Genomic DNA, 14,692 nt, shown 5'->3' on the forward strand with positions numbered 1-14,692 from the left:
CTCTGATAATCACCTTCAAACCTTCCTTGAACCTTCTCTATGGTCTTCTCATATGATCTTCAATATTCGCACATACCATGTCACAATACCATAACCTTACATACCATATACCATCATATATCATCCACAAATGAGATCTTACATATATACCAAAACCTAAGACCAAATGTGTGGGTCAGCTCACTAAGAATATTACAATTAAATCAATTACAAATAAGTCAAGATGTGATGCATCATGTCGGCTCAATACATTTACAACAATATCCAATCAATAAATCATCTCCATAATGTGTTGTACTGATCTGGAATAGATTATGCACACCAATCCATAACCAAGACCAATTTGTTGGTAACAGCAAATATGTCAACTCAACTAGACCAACAACCAAAACACCAAAACAAGTATCCAAACCCTGTCTTCAACATAAATAAGTGATCTCTAGATGATAACAAGTCACCCTCAGTGCCAGTGAACAATAGAACATGTCAGTGAACAATATACCAGTGACTGTGCATAAGTCACTGAACTTGTCAATGAACACAATGTGCCAGTTCAACATAACCATAGATCTCTAGAAGGATAAGTGTTGACATCAATGACAAAAATAATGCAACACATCCATAATACCAACAATCTCCCCCTTTGGAATTGATGGCAACACTAGATGGAAAAACATCTAAGTGCCAAAACAGAATGCCAAAAACCAGAAACCAATAATCTCCAGAATAGATCAATGCCAGAAATCAAAATGGAAAATTCAGAGAGTATATATCTCTCCCCCAATGAATAATCTCTCCCCCTAAGATAATTTTTCCTAAATACAAGGTTTTTTCATAGATATCTCTCTCCCTTAACATCAAATACCAAAGAAATACAAATACCAGAACATACAACCAACTTATATAACCAATTACAATAACCAATTGTTATAACCGACTACTCCTCTTGAGAAGTAGCTCTCCTCCATCAAAGCCAAAAAAAGGATTTCTCTATTAATTTATATCGATTTGATGTCAATCTCCAACTGTCTAAGTTTATACCGGTGAGGGTGTTACCCCAACGTGCTCTCTGAGATATTCAAAAGTTTCCTTAGGCAAAGGCTTAGTAAAGATATCTACAATCTGCTCTTTAGTATTCAAATAAACCAATCTCACTTCTTTTGCTTCAACATTCTCTTTCAGAAAATTATATTTGATAGAAACATGTTTAATCTTAGAGTGAAATACTAGATTCTTTGATATATCAATTGCTGTTGAATTATCACAATAGATGATTATAGGTTCTTTGCATTTTACCTTTATATCCTTCAAAATTTGCTTAATCCATAATGCCTGAGTACAATTAGTTGTTGTTGCAACATATTTTGATTATGCTGTTGATAATGATGTACAACTTTGTTTCTTGCTTAAACATGAAATCAATTTACTACCAAGAAAGAATGCTCTGCTAGTGGTGCTCTTTCTGTCATATATATCTCCTGCCCAATTTGCATCGTTGTATGCATATAAATCAAAATTTTCATCTTTAGGATACCATAAACCAAGATTTGTTGTGCCTTGTAGATACCGGAAAATCCTTTTTACTGTTGATTCATGATTTTCTTTAGGATTGCTCTGAAATCTTGAAACAATACATATTGCATTCATTATATTAGGTCTTGTTTGTGTCAAATACAGTAAACCTCCAATCATAGGTTTGTATCTTGTTGGATTAACAAGAGCTGAATCATCCTTCAATGTCAATTTATTAGTTGTAGTCATAGGAGTACTTACCGGTTTAGTTTTCCATATCAAATTTCTTCAGTAGTTCCTTCAAGTATTTTTTTGACATATGAATATACCTTTATCAGTCTATGAAATCTGCAATCCTTAAAATAATTTTATCTCCCCAATCATAGACATTTCAAATTCTTCATACATCTTATTAGCAAAGTCTTTACACATTCCATCTTCTCCTCCAAAAATGATATCATCAACAAAAACTTCAATAACCAAGATGTTATCATTAGTCACTTTGAAATATAAGTTGCTACCAACATTACCTTTAGTGTAATCAAGGTTCAAAAGATATTTGTCCAATCTTGCATGCCAAGCTCTAGGAGCTTGCTTCAATCCATACCAAGCTTTCCTTAATCTGCAAACCATATCTTTATCATTTGTTAGAGAAAATCCATCAAGCTGTTCAATGTAAACTTCCTCTTCAAGATCACCATTCAGAAATGGACATTTTACATCCATCTAATATACTCTATAGTTCTTATGTGCTCCAAATGCAAGAAATAACCTGACTGCCTCAATTCTAACTACCGGTGAAAAGGTTTCATTGTAATCAATTCCTTCTTTCTATGAATATCCTTTACACACTAATCTTGCTTTATTTTTTATTACCTTACCATCTTCATTAAGTTTATTTCTAAATACCCATTTAGTTCCAATTACATTTTTTTCTTTAGGCTGGGGAACCAATGTCCATGTATTATTCTTTTCAATTTGTTATAATTCATCTTCCATAACTTTTATCCAAAATTTATCTTCACATGACTCAATAATAGATGCTGGTTCAATTTGAGAAATTAAGCATAACTCTTCATTTGCCAGTCTTCCTCTTGTCATAACACCTTGATACTTATTCTCAATTATCTAACTTTCAGAGTGATTCAGTCTTACATACCTGGGTTTATTCACATGTTGTTGTTCTTCGGTCACTGTGGAATTCTTTGATGATGCCAATGTGATTGTATCCACATTCTATACTGGTGCACTCTGTATTGGTTCATTTATGATCATCTCAACTATCGGTTTGGAATCTACAGACCTTGAATTTTCTCTAAAGTGTTCATCTATCTTAACATTACGACTCTCAATGATCTTCTATAATCTTTTATTAAAACATCTATATGCCTTGCTCTTAGATGAATAACCAAGAAATATTCCTTCATCACTTCTAGGATCAAATTTACCAACATACGCATTTCTCCTAATATAACATTTGCTTCCAAATATTCTAAAGTATTTAAGAGTAGGAGTATTACCAAACCATAGTTCATAAGGGGTCTTACCAATTTCACCTTTGATGTGAACTCTGTTGAAAGTGTAAACCATTGTATTCACTGCTTCTCTCCAATACACATGAGGTAGATTTGCTTCCAATATCATACTTTGTTCTTCCTTTCCACAATTCCATTTGCTGAGGTGTTTGAGGTGCTGATAGTTGTCTTTTGATTCCATTCACTTCATAGAATGTATTAAACTCCTTAGATGTAAATTCTCCTCCTTGATTTGATCTCAAACATTTGATTTTCTTACCAGTTTCATTTTCTACCAATGCCTTGAATAATTTGAATTTTCCAAAAGCTTCTGATTTCTCCTTGAGAAAAGTAACCCAACACATTCTAGAATAATCATCAATAATTAGTATAAAGTATCTATCTCCCTATAAAATTCTTGTTCTTGTAGGACCACACAAGTCAGTATGAATTAAATCAAGAACATTATTGGATTTCTAAGAAATACTCTTAAAAGTTGTTCTAACTTGCTTTCCCATTTGACATTCCTTGCATATTGGATCATGAGGTTTCACAATCGTAGGTAAATCCCTTACTGCCTTAGTTGAATTGATCTTTACAATGCAATCAAAATTCACATGACAAAGTCTCTTATGCCATAACCAACTTTCATCAATATGTGCAATCAATCATGTCTTATCATTTTTATTCAAATGAAAGATATTACCTCTACTTTAATAATCGGTTGCAATGTCCAAACCAATTATGTTCATGATTTTGCATTTACCATTCTTGAACTTTAACTGAAATCCCTTTTCAAGTAATTGACCAATACTCAAAAGATTATGCTTCAAACCTTCAACATAGTAAACGTTGTCAATATTGTACTTACCATCAAAAGATATAGTATCTTTTCCTTTGATCAAACAAGCTTTATCATCGCCAAATCTTACTAGACCTCCATTGTATTCCTGAAAAGATAAGAATTTACTTTTATCACTAGTCATATGATGTGAACATCCAGAATCTATAATCCATTCATCTTTTTCTTCAATTTTAGCTGCCAGGGCATGCTCTACCGGTGGAATAGTAGGTGTCGGTTGATCTTCTTTTATTGCAACAAAAGTTCATCCATTGTCTATCGGTTCTTCATCAAAATCATCAGTAACTCCTTCATCAACATAGTAACATGATTTATCTATGTTCTTCTTAAATCTATATCTTTGATACTCAGGGTTAGGCTTATATGTCCTTTTAGCTTCCTCTCTCAATCTTGCATGTCTATCAGGACATCTAGATGCTATATGACCAACTTTATTGTAGTTAAAATATTTAAACAATGCTTTACCTTCATACTTACTTCCAATAGGACCTTTAGGCATTTTCCTTGCAAATAGTGCTTCAAGTTCTTCATTTTCCCTCCTGATATCTTCAAGTTCTTTTGCATAAAGTGCTTTCCAATCAGATTTGCTAGATGATTATGATGATGCTCTAGATGATGATGCTTTGAAGGCTAAATTTGTCTTAATTGTAGCAACATGACCAAATTCCTCAAGCTCAAATGTTGAAAGTTTTCCAACCAAGGTATCTCTAGATACTGATGTATTAGACATTGTTCTCAACTCATTAATAGCAGTTACTTTCATTTTATATGCCAGTGGAAAAGCTCTTAAAACTTTAGAAATAATTTCATCTCCACTTAAGGATCCTCCACAACATTGTATTCCCAAAACAATTTCATTAACCCTTTCCATAAAAGTAAAAAAAATTTCATCATCTTCCATTTTTCAGATTTTTATACCTGACCCGAAAGCATTCCAGTTTAGTAATTTTGAAAGTGGTATCTCCTTCATTCAATGTCTCCAATTTATCCCAAATAGCTTTAGCAGTAGATCGGTCTGATAATCCCATGATTTGCTGATTTGACAATGCACTCAAAAGTGCTTCTCTTGCTTTGCAATCATTCTCTTGATCCTTACCCAATGTTGGTGGATTAGGTTGATTCGGTGTAGGACCAACATAGCCATTCTTTGTAACTTCCCATATGTCTCTTCCAATGCAATTCAGATGTGTCTCCATTATGATCTTCCATATACCATAGTTAGTTCCATCAAGTTTCAGACTGTCCTTCTTGAAAAAGTTTGTTGCCATAGAATCTCCTCAAGTTGTTAGACTTCTGCAAAAAGAGGACTTAGCTCTGATACCAATTGTTAGGACCCGAGAGGCAATTGAGAGGGGGGGGGTGAATCAATTGACAATGATTTTCAACCCAATTATAACTTAATCAAACTTTATACTTAATACCGGTAAAACGAACTTAATGCTGGTTGACAGATTAGCAGTTAATATTAATACCGGTGAAAATTAATGCATAAAACAGGCAGAGAAACAACATTCACAACACATAACACAAAGATTTTAACATGGAAACCCTGTAAGGGGAAAAACCACGGTGTAAAACCTTACCCATAATCAGATGATACTACTGTAGATAGTATGTGTATACAAATGGGGTCTACACATGCAGAAAGGCCAACCACTTAGAGCACACTGCTCAAATGAGAGTCACAATGACTACAGTAGGATGGTTAGATCCTAGAATAATGTGCTGCTCAAAATAGCATCTCCAATGCTGGAATGAGTATTGGTTAAGCTTTGATAATCACCGTCAAACCTTCCTTGAACCTTCTCTATGGTTTGCTCATATGATCTTCAATATTCGCACATACCATGTCATAATACCATAACCTTACATACCTTATACCATCATATATCATCTCACAAATGAGATCTTACATATATACCAAAACCTAAGACCAAATGTGTAGGTCGGCTCACTAAGAATATTACAATTAAATCAAATACAAATAAGTCAAGATGCAATGCATCATGTTGGCTCAATACATTTACAACAATATCCAATCAATAAATCATCTCCATAACGTGTTGTGCTGATCTGGAATAGATAATGCATATCAGTCCATAACCTAGACCAATTTGTTGGTAACAACAAATATGTCAACCCGATTAGACCAATAACCAAAACACCTAAACAAGTATCCAAACCATGTCTTCGACATAAACCAGTGATCTCCAGATTATAACAAGTCATCCTCAGTGTTGGTGAACAATATAACCTGCCCATGAACAATATACCGGTGACTGTGCATAAGTCATTGAACTTGCCGGTGAACACAATGTTCCGGTTCAACATAACCATAGATCTCCAGAAGGATAAGTGTTGAAATCAATGATAAAACTAATGCAACACATCCATAATACCAACATTGAGAGGATATAGAATAGTTGGAGAAGATGTAGGAATGAGAGGACAAGTGGACTCAAGTCCTCCTAATATATAGGGATGTTGGAGAGAATATAGAAGAAAGTTAGGAAATATGTGTACGTACACAATATTTCATTTATTTTGGAAGTTGGAGATAAGTGGCTAATAAATATTTTATTTATTTTAATTTTGTTGAATTAATTTAGCCACATGATGGATGAGTTGGCAAAGGAAAGATGAAGTGGAGATGGAAGGTGAGTTGGAAAAGAGATTTAAATAAGTAAGAAATTATTTAATATTTGAGACTATAGGATATAAGAATAACCATTAAATATTAGATATTTAATTAACTGATTTGAGGATTAATTAAATATTAGATATGTTATATTTTTCCAAGATCAAGAGCTCAATGAAAAGTACAAAAGAGAGACAAAATATAGGACAACAATAAATTGTATTCTCATCAATAGATGAATGATCAATAGATCAATAGATCAATAGTTGTTCAATGGTTTTTATATACAATGAATATGAGCTTGCATATATAGGCAAGGGTATATGGATATGTGAGCACACAAACATGACATGTGGCTCAATGAGAAACAAGGGTAGGTAGGAAATAGGTGTGGTAGGTAGGAGAAACAATAAAATATTCCACATGAGGTGGATCACCCACCAAAGGTGGAATTATCACTCCACAATAAGTGGATATGATAGAGTAGTAAAAAGATCAACACCATAAAAGGTGGAAATTCTCCTACACACACTATCCCAATGTGACACAAACACCCAAGTGTCTCATACCCAAAGTAATATGAAATGCATTATCCTAAGTAAACTTAAGTAAGGTGTAATAATACCCAAGATGAATAATTATTTACACCAACACCCTCCCTTAAGTACAACTTAGGGGAATGCACTTAAGTCTACAATGCAACTAAGCAATGCAAGATGGGCCCTGGCTATGAGGCCATGTTAGGTACCCATGGACAAATGCAAATGCATGTAAACCAATGCAATGAAATCTCTCACAAAGCAGGGAAAGAGAGAAAAACCCAATGGGAAAAAACCCTCCCCCAAAAGAGAGATAAAATCTATACAAGAGAACTCTCATAGAAGAATGTGAGGAACAAAACCCCATGTGAGGAAAAAGTCCCCCCCATATGATAGAAGAAGAGAAGCTAGGTAGCCCCCCCCTAAAGTAGAAACAACACCAATGGTAGAAGCTCAAAGATGAATTAAGAAATTGCTCCATGAACGTCGAACAACATTCCTCCCCTTAGGAAGAAACAAAACCAAAGGTGTATCCATGAAGTCTCCCCAATCATGAAGGGAAGAGGTATGAAAAAAAATCATGATGAATGAAGTCTCTGAAAAACTGCTCAAGTGTCCCCATGTCGATGCTGAAAGATAACCCCTCCAAAGGTGGTGAATTGCTCAACATTGCTGAAAAAGGCACTCCAAGATCTAGTGGAGATGAATGTAGAACATGTCCCAAACACTCACATGTCTCCTCTAAACATAAAGAAACCTCCTCTAACTGTTGTACATAAGGATCCACAATCATGTCAACCTCGAAAGAATGATCATGTAAAGAATGAACAAGACCTGGTCAGAGTGTTCCCCCACAACAATCGAAGAAGGATCATCTTCATCAAAGAGAAGATGAATATCATCAATGAAGTCTCCCAAATCTGCAATGTAGGATTCCACAAACAAACTTGCAATGTCTATCAAGTACTCATCCCATGAAACTGAAGCTGGAAGACAAGATATATCCTACTGCACTGAATCACAAGAAGGCAAAATTGTCACACTAGTTACATCATCAAGTGCAATAGGTGATGTGATATCAATAGGAGGAGATGAAATGCAATGCTCAAGAATGGGATCACATGTGAGAATCCCCAAGTTCAAGTACCAAAAATTCTCCTCAAAATTTGAATCATCACAAGAAGTATGATCATCATGTGTAGAATCATCATATGTGAAATCATCATCAACAAAAAAATCTGAAAAGGAGTATAATCGAGATGCATGATCAACCACCCCAATTGCAATGATAGCTCTAGTCTCCAGGTCTCTAATGAAAACTGACTCGGGTGTGAACTCCACAATTCTCTTAGTTGTGCCATGCATGATTTGATAGATGGAAAGAAGATTGTTTGTCAAGTGGGGTACACACCACACATCATTGAAGGAGTTATCCCCAATGGCAATAGATCCTTTCCCAATCACATCCATGTATGTATGATTGTCCATCAAAATCTATGGCATGGTGCAAGGCTCAAATGTAGAGAACATAGACTACAAAGATGCCATATAATGAGAAGCCCTTGAATCTAGAAGCCATCTCCCTGAATCATGACTTGTAGTAGCACAAAGAGCTTTTCCTTTTCTTGTCCCAAAAAAGTGAGTCTTCCCACTTGTAGAAGCCATGAATGCTTGCCCTTTTCCTTTTGAATGTGAGGAAGTGGAAGTTGATGAATCATCCTTCTTGTAGACATTAGGAAAATCAATGTTATGCTTTTTGAGGATGTGTGTGAGATCATCAATCTTCTTAGAATAGCAATGACACTCCTCATGACCAACCTGTTTACAATAGGCACAAGTAGGTCTCTCCCTCTTAGGTGAATTTTTCCTCTTGGAAGAGGATAAATCTCCTCATTGTGGAGAAGGTGGTGCTTTGTCCTTAGGCTTTGATTGCCATTTCTTCTTGTTTGAGTTGTCCTTTCCTTGATTTCCTTTGTTCCCTTGATTTTCCACTAATGCTACAGACTTAGAAGTCTTAAGAATGCCCATCTTATCAACTTAGTTTGTTCCATCATCAACATTTCAGCGAAATAATCAAATGTAGGCATTGTGTAGCTTGAACCCATTGTCATCCTATGGGTTTGGAAACTAGAAACAAATGTTGCATATTCTTGTGGAAGCTTGCCCATCAAATTGAAGATCAATTGAGTATCCTTCTTATCAATGCCACAATCCTTAAGTTGTGCGCTCAACTCTTTTGCCTTAGTGACATAATCTTGTATAGTATCAAAATTCTTGGGATCTAACATGGTGAGATCACTATCAATCTGATATCCCCTAATCTCATCAACTTGACCATACAAGTCTTGAAATTTTTGCCAAGCATCCTTGATTAGAGTACATTTCTCAATATGAAAAATGAGATCCTTTGATACATACTTTCTTAAGGTACCAATTGCCATGATAGTTTTAGTGAGCCAATCCAAGTGACCAACAAAATCAACCTTAGGATCAACAGGAGCAACAATAGTTCCATCAATATAATGAGTTAGTCATTTTTCCATAAGTTTACTTCATGCATCAATTTTCCAAGTAGCATAATTATGAGGAGTTAAGAGAGGAAACTTAGAAGAACACATAGCAGAAAAAAGGAAGGATCACAAGAGCACAAAAGCACAAGAGACACCCCCCCGAAATTCAATCAATCAAAGTACTCCCCCAAAAGTGATGATTTTGACACTTTATATGTAGTGCGTGTACAATAGGCCACTTGCAAACAATGGAAAGGTGGACTTCTGATTTTGTTTTACAAATGCCCCAATAGGCTGAGAACTATAAAGAAAAAGACTAGCAAGATAGATCTATGCAATACAAGTGGCAAATTGGCCAAAAAAGACCATATGTTGAAAGTACAATTATACCCAAAATTCTTGCAAATTGATAGCATATTATGAGAGTAGACGAAAAATCATGCACTTCAAAAAAAATGACACCTAAAAAGGAGTTCATATAAGCCCAAACAGAGTCCCAGAAGTTGCAGAAACAGGGATTGGATAGGTACAATCACCAAAAATTGATATTTATGAAACATCTATCCATCAAAATCAAAAAATAATGCCACCACTAGAAATTAAATGAAATTCTAGCCCATTTCCAAAATATTGCACCAAAAAAGGAGCAAAAAAGAGTAAGATATGGCCATTTGAAGTTGAACTGCAAAATCAAAAAGCTCAATGAAGGGGGCCTGCAAATTTTTTTTTAAAATGATGACGTCAACAAGTCATGAGCCTAAATTTGATAGTATTCTAGCCATCGCAAAAAAATTGCCTCCCTGCCGATTGGGCGTCTGTATCGTACGAACAAATGACGTGTCAAAACTAGATTCATTTTTGAATGATAATGTGGCAGTTCGAAATGATGTGGTACGGGTTGCTAACAGGTTTGCTGATGTGGCAAGGTGACTGCGTGGTGTTGACAGGGTTGTGAACGTGTTAGATGTGTTGGCCTGCAGGTGACATGTAGCAGTCGCATGGCGGTGGGGCCTGACAGAAGCTGTTAGAGTGGCCTGCCAGGAGACGAAACGCGGGCAGGAGAGCTGTGGGAAAGGAGACTACTGGCGGGAGGGAGCCAGTGTCGATGGCGGTAGGGAGGCCGGTGCCGGCAGGAGATCGGCGACCAGCAAGGCTGGTGCCGATGGTAGAGGTGCTGGCAAGAGGCGCTAAGGCTAGTGTCGGCAAGAGGTCGACGGTGTTGGGTTAGGAGGACTGCGAGGGCTGCCGAGAAGAGCTGGAAGGCGGTGCCAGGAGGTGACAGGGTGCAGACCGACGAGAGTACGATGATGACGGGACATCACGACAACTATGACAACTATGGCAGGTGCAGAGCCTGCAATAAAATTTGCAGTACGATGGGGGTCACGGGGGGGGGGGGGGGGTCTGCTGACCCCCCCCCAAAAAAAAATTTCTTTTTGAAATAAAAAAACCCTTACGCCGTTTGCAAAAATTTTCTTTTTTTTTTCAAATTTTTTTTTTTTTCAACAAATATTTTTTCTACGAAATAATGATTTTTTTTTTTTGCAGAAAAATTTTATATTATTTTTTTTCAAATTTCGAAATCCCTACCATACTACCCAAATTGGCCAAAGATTTTCTCCAAGTCCAAAATTTCACTTTAACCAAAATAGATCGAATTTATACTCAAAATTCATGGAAATGGCCACCCAGATGCAATGGTGAGGTCAGATCTAGTCTAAGACACCTCCAAAAGATGCTAATCCTTAGATCTACCTCTTGACATCACAATAATGTCTCTCAAGGATGAATCAATGATTCTCTAATGGCTCTGATACCATGTGAGATTTCGCCAAGATCAAGAGCTCAATGAATATTACAAAAGAGAGAGACAAAATATAGGACAAAAATAAATTGTATTCTCATCAATAGATGAATGATCAATAGATCAATAGTTGTTCAATAGTTGTTATATACAATGAATATGAGATTGCATATATAGGCAAGGCTATATGGATATGTGAGCACACAAACATGACATGTGGCTCAATGAGAAATAAGGGTAGGTAGGAAATAGGTGTGGTAGGTAGGAGAAACAATAAAATATTCCACATGAGGTGGATCACCCACTGAAGGTGGAATTATCACTCCACAATAAGTGGATATGATAGAGTAGTAACAAGATCAACACCACAAAAGGTGGAAATTCTCCTACACACACTATCCCAATGTGGCACAAACACCCAGGTGTCTCATACCCAAATTACTATGAAATTCATTATCCTAAGTAAACTTAAGTAAGGTGTAATAATATCCAAGATGAATAATTAAATATCTAACATGTCTATGTGTAGGGTTATTTTAAAGTAAATTTCATGCATTTCCTCACATAGTTAATTAGGAGTTTTATGTTGGAGAGTAATACATCATATCTTGCTCATTTAGCTTAACTAGGGGGAGAAATTGACAACATTCAACTTGCATTTTGAGTGACTTCTTTAAAGTAGTTGAACATAGATTGTAGAAGGCTAAAAATAAGCTTGTGTATTCTATGTTTGATGAAGTAGAAGGTAAGTATTCTCTCACCCTCATTTGGTGATCAGAAAACCAGACCTACTCTCTCTTATGTGTAATATTTAGAGGGCCTGCCTTCCCAAACTGCCTTGAGGGGGCCAGTGAGAGGGGAACAACCCAAGTGGAAACAGGCTAATACCGAGTCCTTCCGATCCACTCTAAATGAATCGTGTTTGTGATGAAAGTCAAACAACATGTGTTGATATGTTCATACCGACACTATGTTTCCCCATAAACCCTGTGAAGCATAACCTCTATAGGTTTGGAACCTTTTGTATTTATAGAGCTGAAAGTACCGCATGTATGACCACATGACTAGAAGCCTTTACTAAAAATGACTTGTGCTAGTTGCCAAAATCCTTCTAATTGTTGGTGCAAGAGGTCGGACCTTTGGAACAACTCACACACATATGGTTCTTAGTAGAGATATAAAGTTTTCCATGGGGAGTTTTCATGGAAACTGGTGCTTGGTTGCCCTGGAGAAGTGAGTGTTGAGGGTGGAGCCATTGAGGTCAATCATCTAAATATCCACTCTAAATAGCGTAGCCTTGGGGGAAAACCCATGTGAGATTCAACAATTATTGTCTCAACCTACCATAGGATTCGTGCTTTCTTGTGCATTTTGTTTTTCAAACATTGTGTCTTCTATGTCTATAACGTGCTCAAAATGGTCAAAAACTTGAAAAAAATCATCATCTAAAAATGAGCAAAAATCTAACAACTTGCTAGAAAATTTGAAAAATCCTTGTAACACAGTCACAATAGCGCTTTTGAGGCACATAGCCATGCATTTATTATGCAAAATAACACATTTGAATAATAGTACAATGCATTTTAACAGCAGTACAATGCTTTTATGTCATATGCTCATGCATTTGATAGTTGATTAGCACTTTTAAACATAAAACCGTGCTTTTATAAAATAGTTTTCCACTTTTAGTGTCACAAAGAAGCGCTTTCAAGCAACAAAGTAGTGCATTTGTCCCATAAGTTAGCGCTTTTGACCAAAAAGTTGTGGCAAATGCTTTCTCACATCTAAGATAGAGCATAGCAGACCAAAATTTCAAAGTCAATATCAAAAACCCTTCTTGAGTGGAGTTTTCTTTAAACTATCGCAGACCTTCAAACTAGTTCAATAATCAGTTTACCAATCCAACAGGCTGTTTCCAAAAGGTTTCCATAATCATAAAACATTCAAAAATCTAGTTATTCAACCATCTTAAGTGCAAAAATCAACATCATTATCAGTTTCTCATCAGGATATATCAAATCCTCTATCACGAAACTTGATCAATCCACCTTTTGTTCATTATCTTGGATATATCGTTCCTATTTTGAACCTAGGTTATATCAAAATCAGAATTGCACTCACATTGGAATCAAGCAAACTTGTAAACTATCATATTCTTATATGACTTTTAAATATCACCTTAAGAAAAGAAAACCCAATTATAAAGCTACTCAGAAGAGGATAAAATTCTTGTATATCAATCACAAGATCTTATTAAAACATAGGACATTCCTACACCATTTTCGTCACTATTAACGTGGCTCCAGGACAAAATTTGATGGAAATTTTTTGCAAGGATGTGCTTTTCAACAAAAAGACGCTTTATCACAACGAACCAATAATAGTGGTAAAATCAACAAAACTTACCTTCCTAAACCAATAATCACCTATTGAGTTGTTTATAGAAGGTCAAAACTTGATAATTTTTTCGAAGCAATTACATGCCAGTTTGGACTAGAGCTCAATACGAGCAATTCATAAAACAACAAAAATAAATGGAAGAAGACAATTCAATGTTTCAAAATTTTGGGTATATGGATGTTGATGAAGAAGCAATCAATAACACCTTTAGAGACCTTGAGCAAGATTTCAAATTTGACAAACTAATGGAAATGTTATTGGAGAAACAAAAGGAAAAATACCATTTAATGTTGGCCAAATCAGGAGCTAAATTGCCACAAGACTTTAACGTAGAAAGCTTGAAACAAGATGCAGAGACAAGTAATAATCAAAACACAAATGATCCAAATAATGAGGATGTAAATAAAGTAAGCCATGAAGAAACAAGAGGAGATAAAACAAGAAAAAACCATGATGATACAAGAAGAGAGCATAGTGATAGAAGAACTTATGAGGATACAAGGAGAATCCGTATGGATAATCCTTTTCTAACTCTTGATCAACAAATGAAAACCTTACAACAACAAATACAGGATATGCAGAATGGAACAAGTTCCAAGAAGTATTCTTTGGAGGATATCTGTCCATATTGTTTTGACAAAAGTTTAAATATGATACTATTCCCACAACATTGTGAAATCCCTAAATATGATAAATACGATGGGAAATCTAATCCTCAAGATCACATTAGGGAGTTGTGCACTATGAGTATGAAATTTATACATGATGAAACTTATGTGATGCATCTATTCCCTAGGAGTTTAAATGGACAATCAATGGAATGGTTCTCAAGATTACCATTTGGAATCAAATCTTTTGAAGAAATTGTGAATAGATTTATCTCACAATACTCCTACAATGTAAGAAATGAGAT

Source organism: Cryptomeria japonica, chromosome 4 (genome assembly GCF_030272615.1).
Source record: "Cryptomeria japonica chromosome 4, Sugi_1.0, whole genome shotgun sequence".
Classification (NCBI taxonomy): domain Eukaryota; kingdom Viridiplantae; phylum Streptophyta; class Pinopsida; order Cupressales; family Cupressaceae; genus Cryptomeria; species Cryptomeria japonica.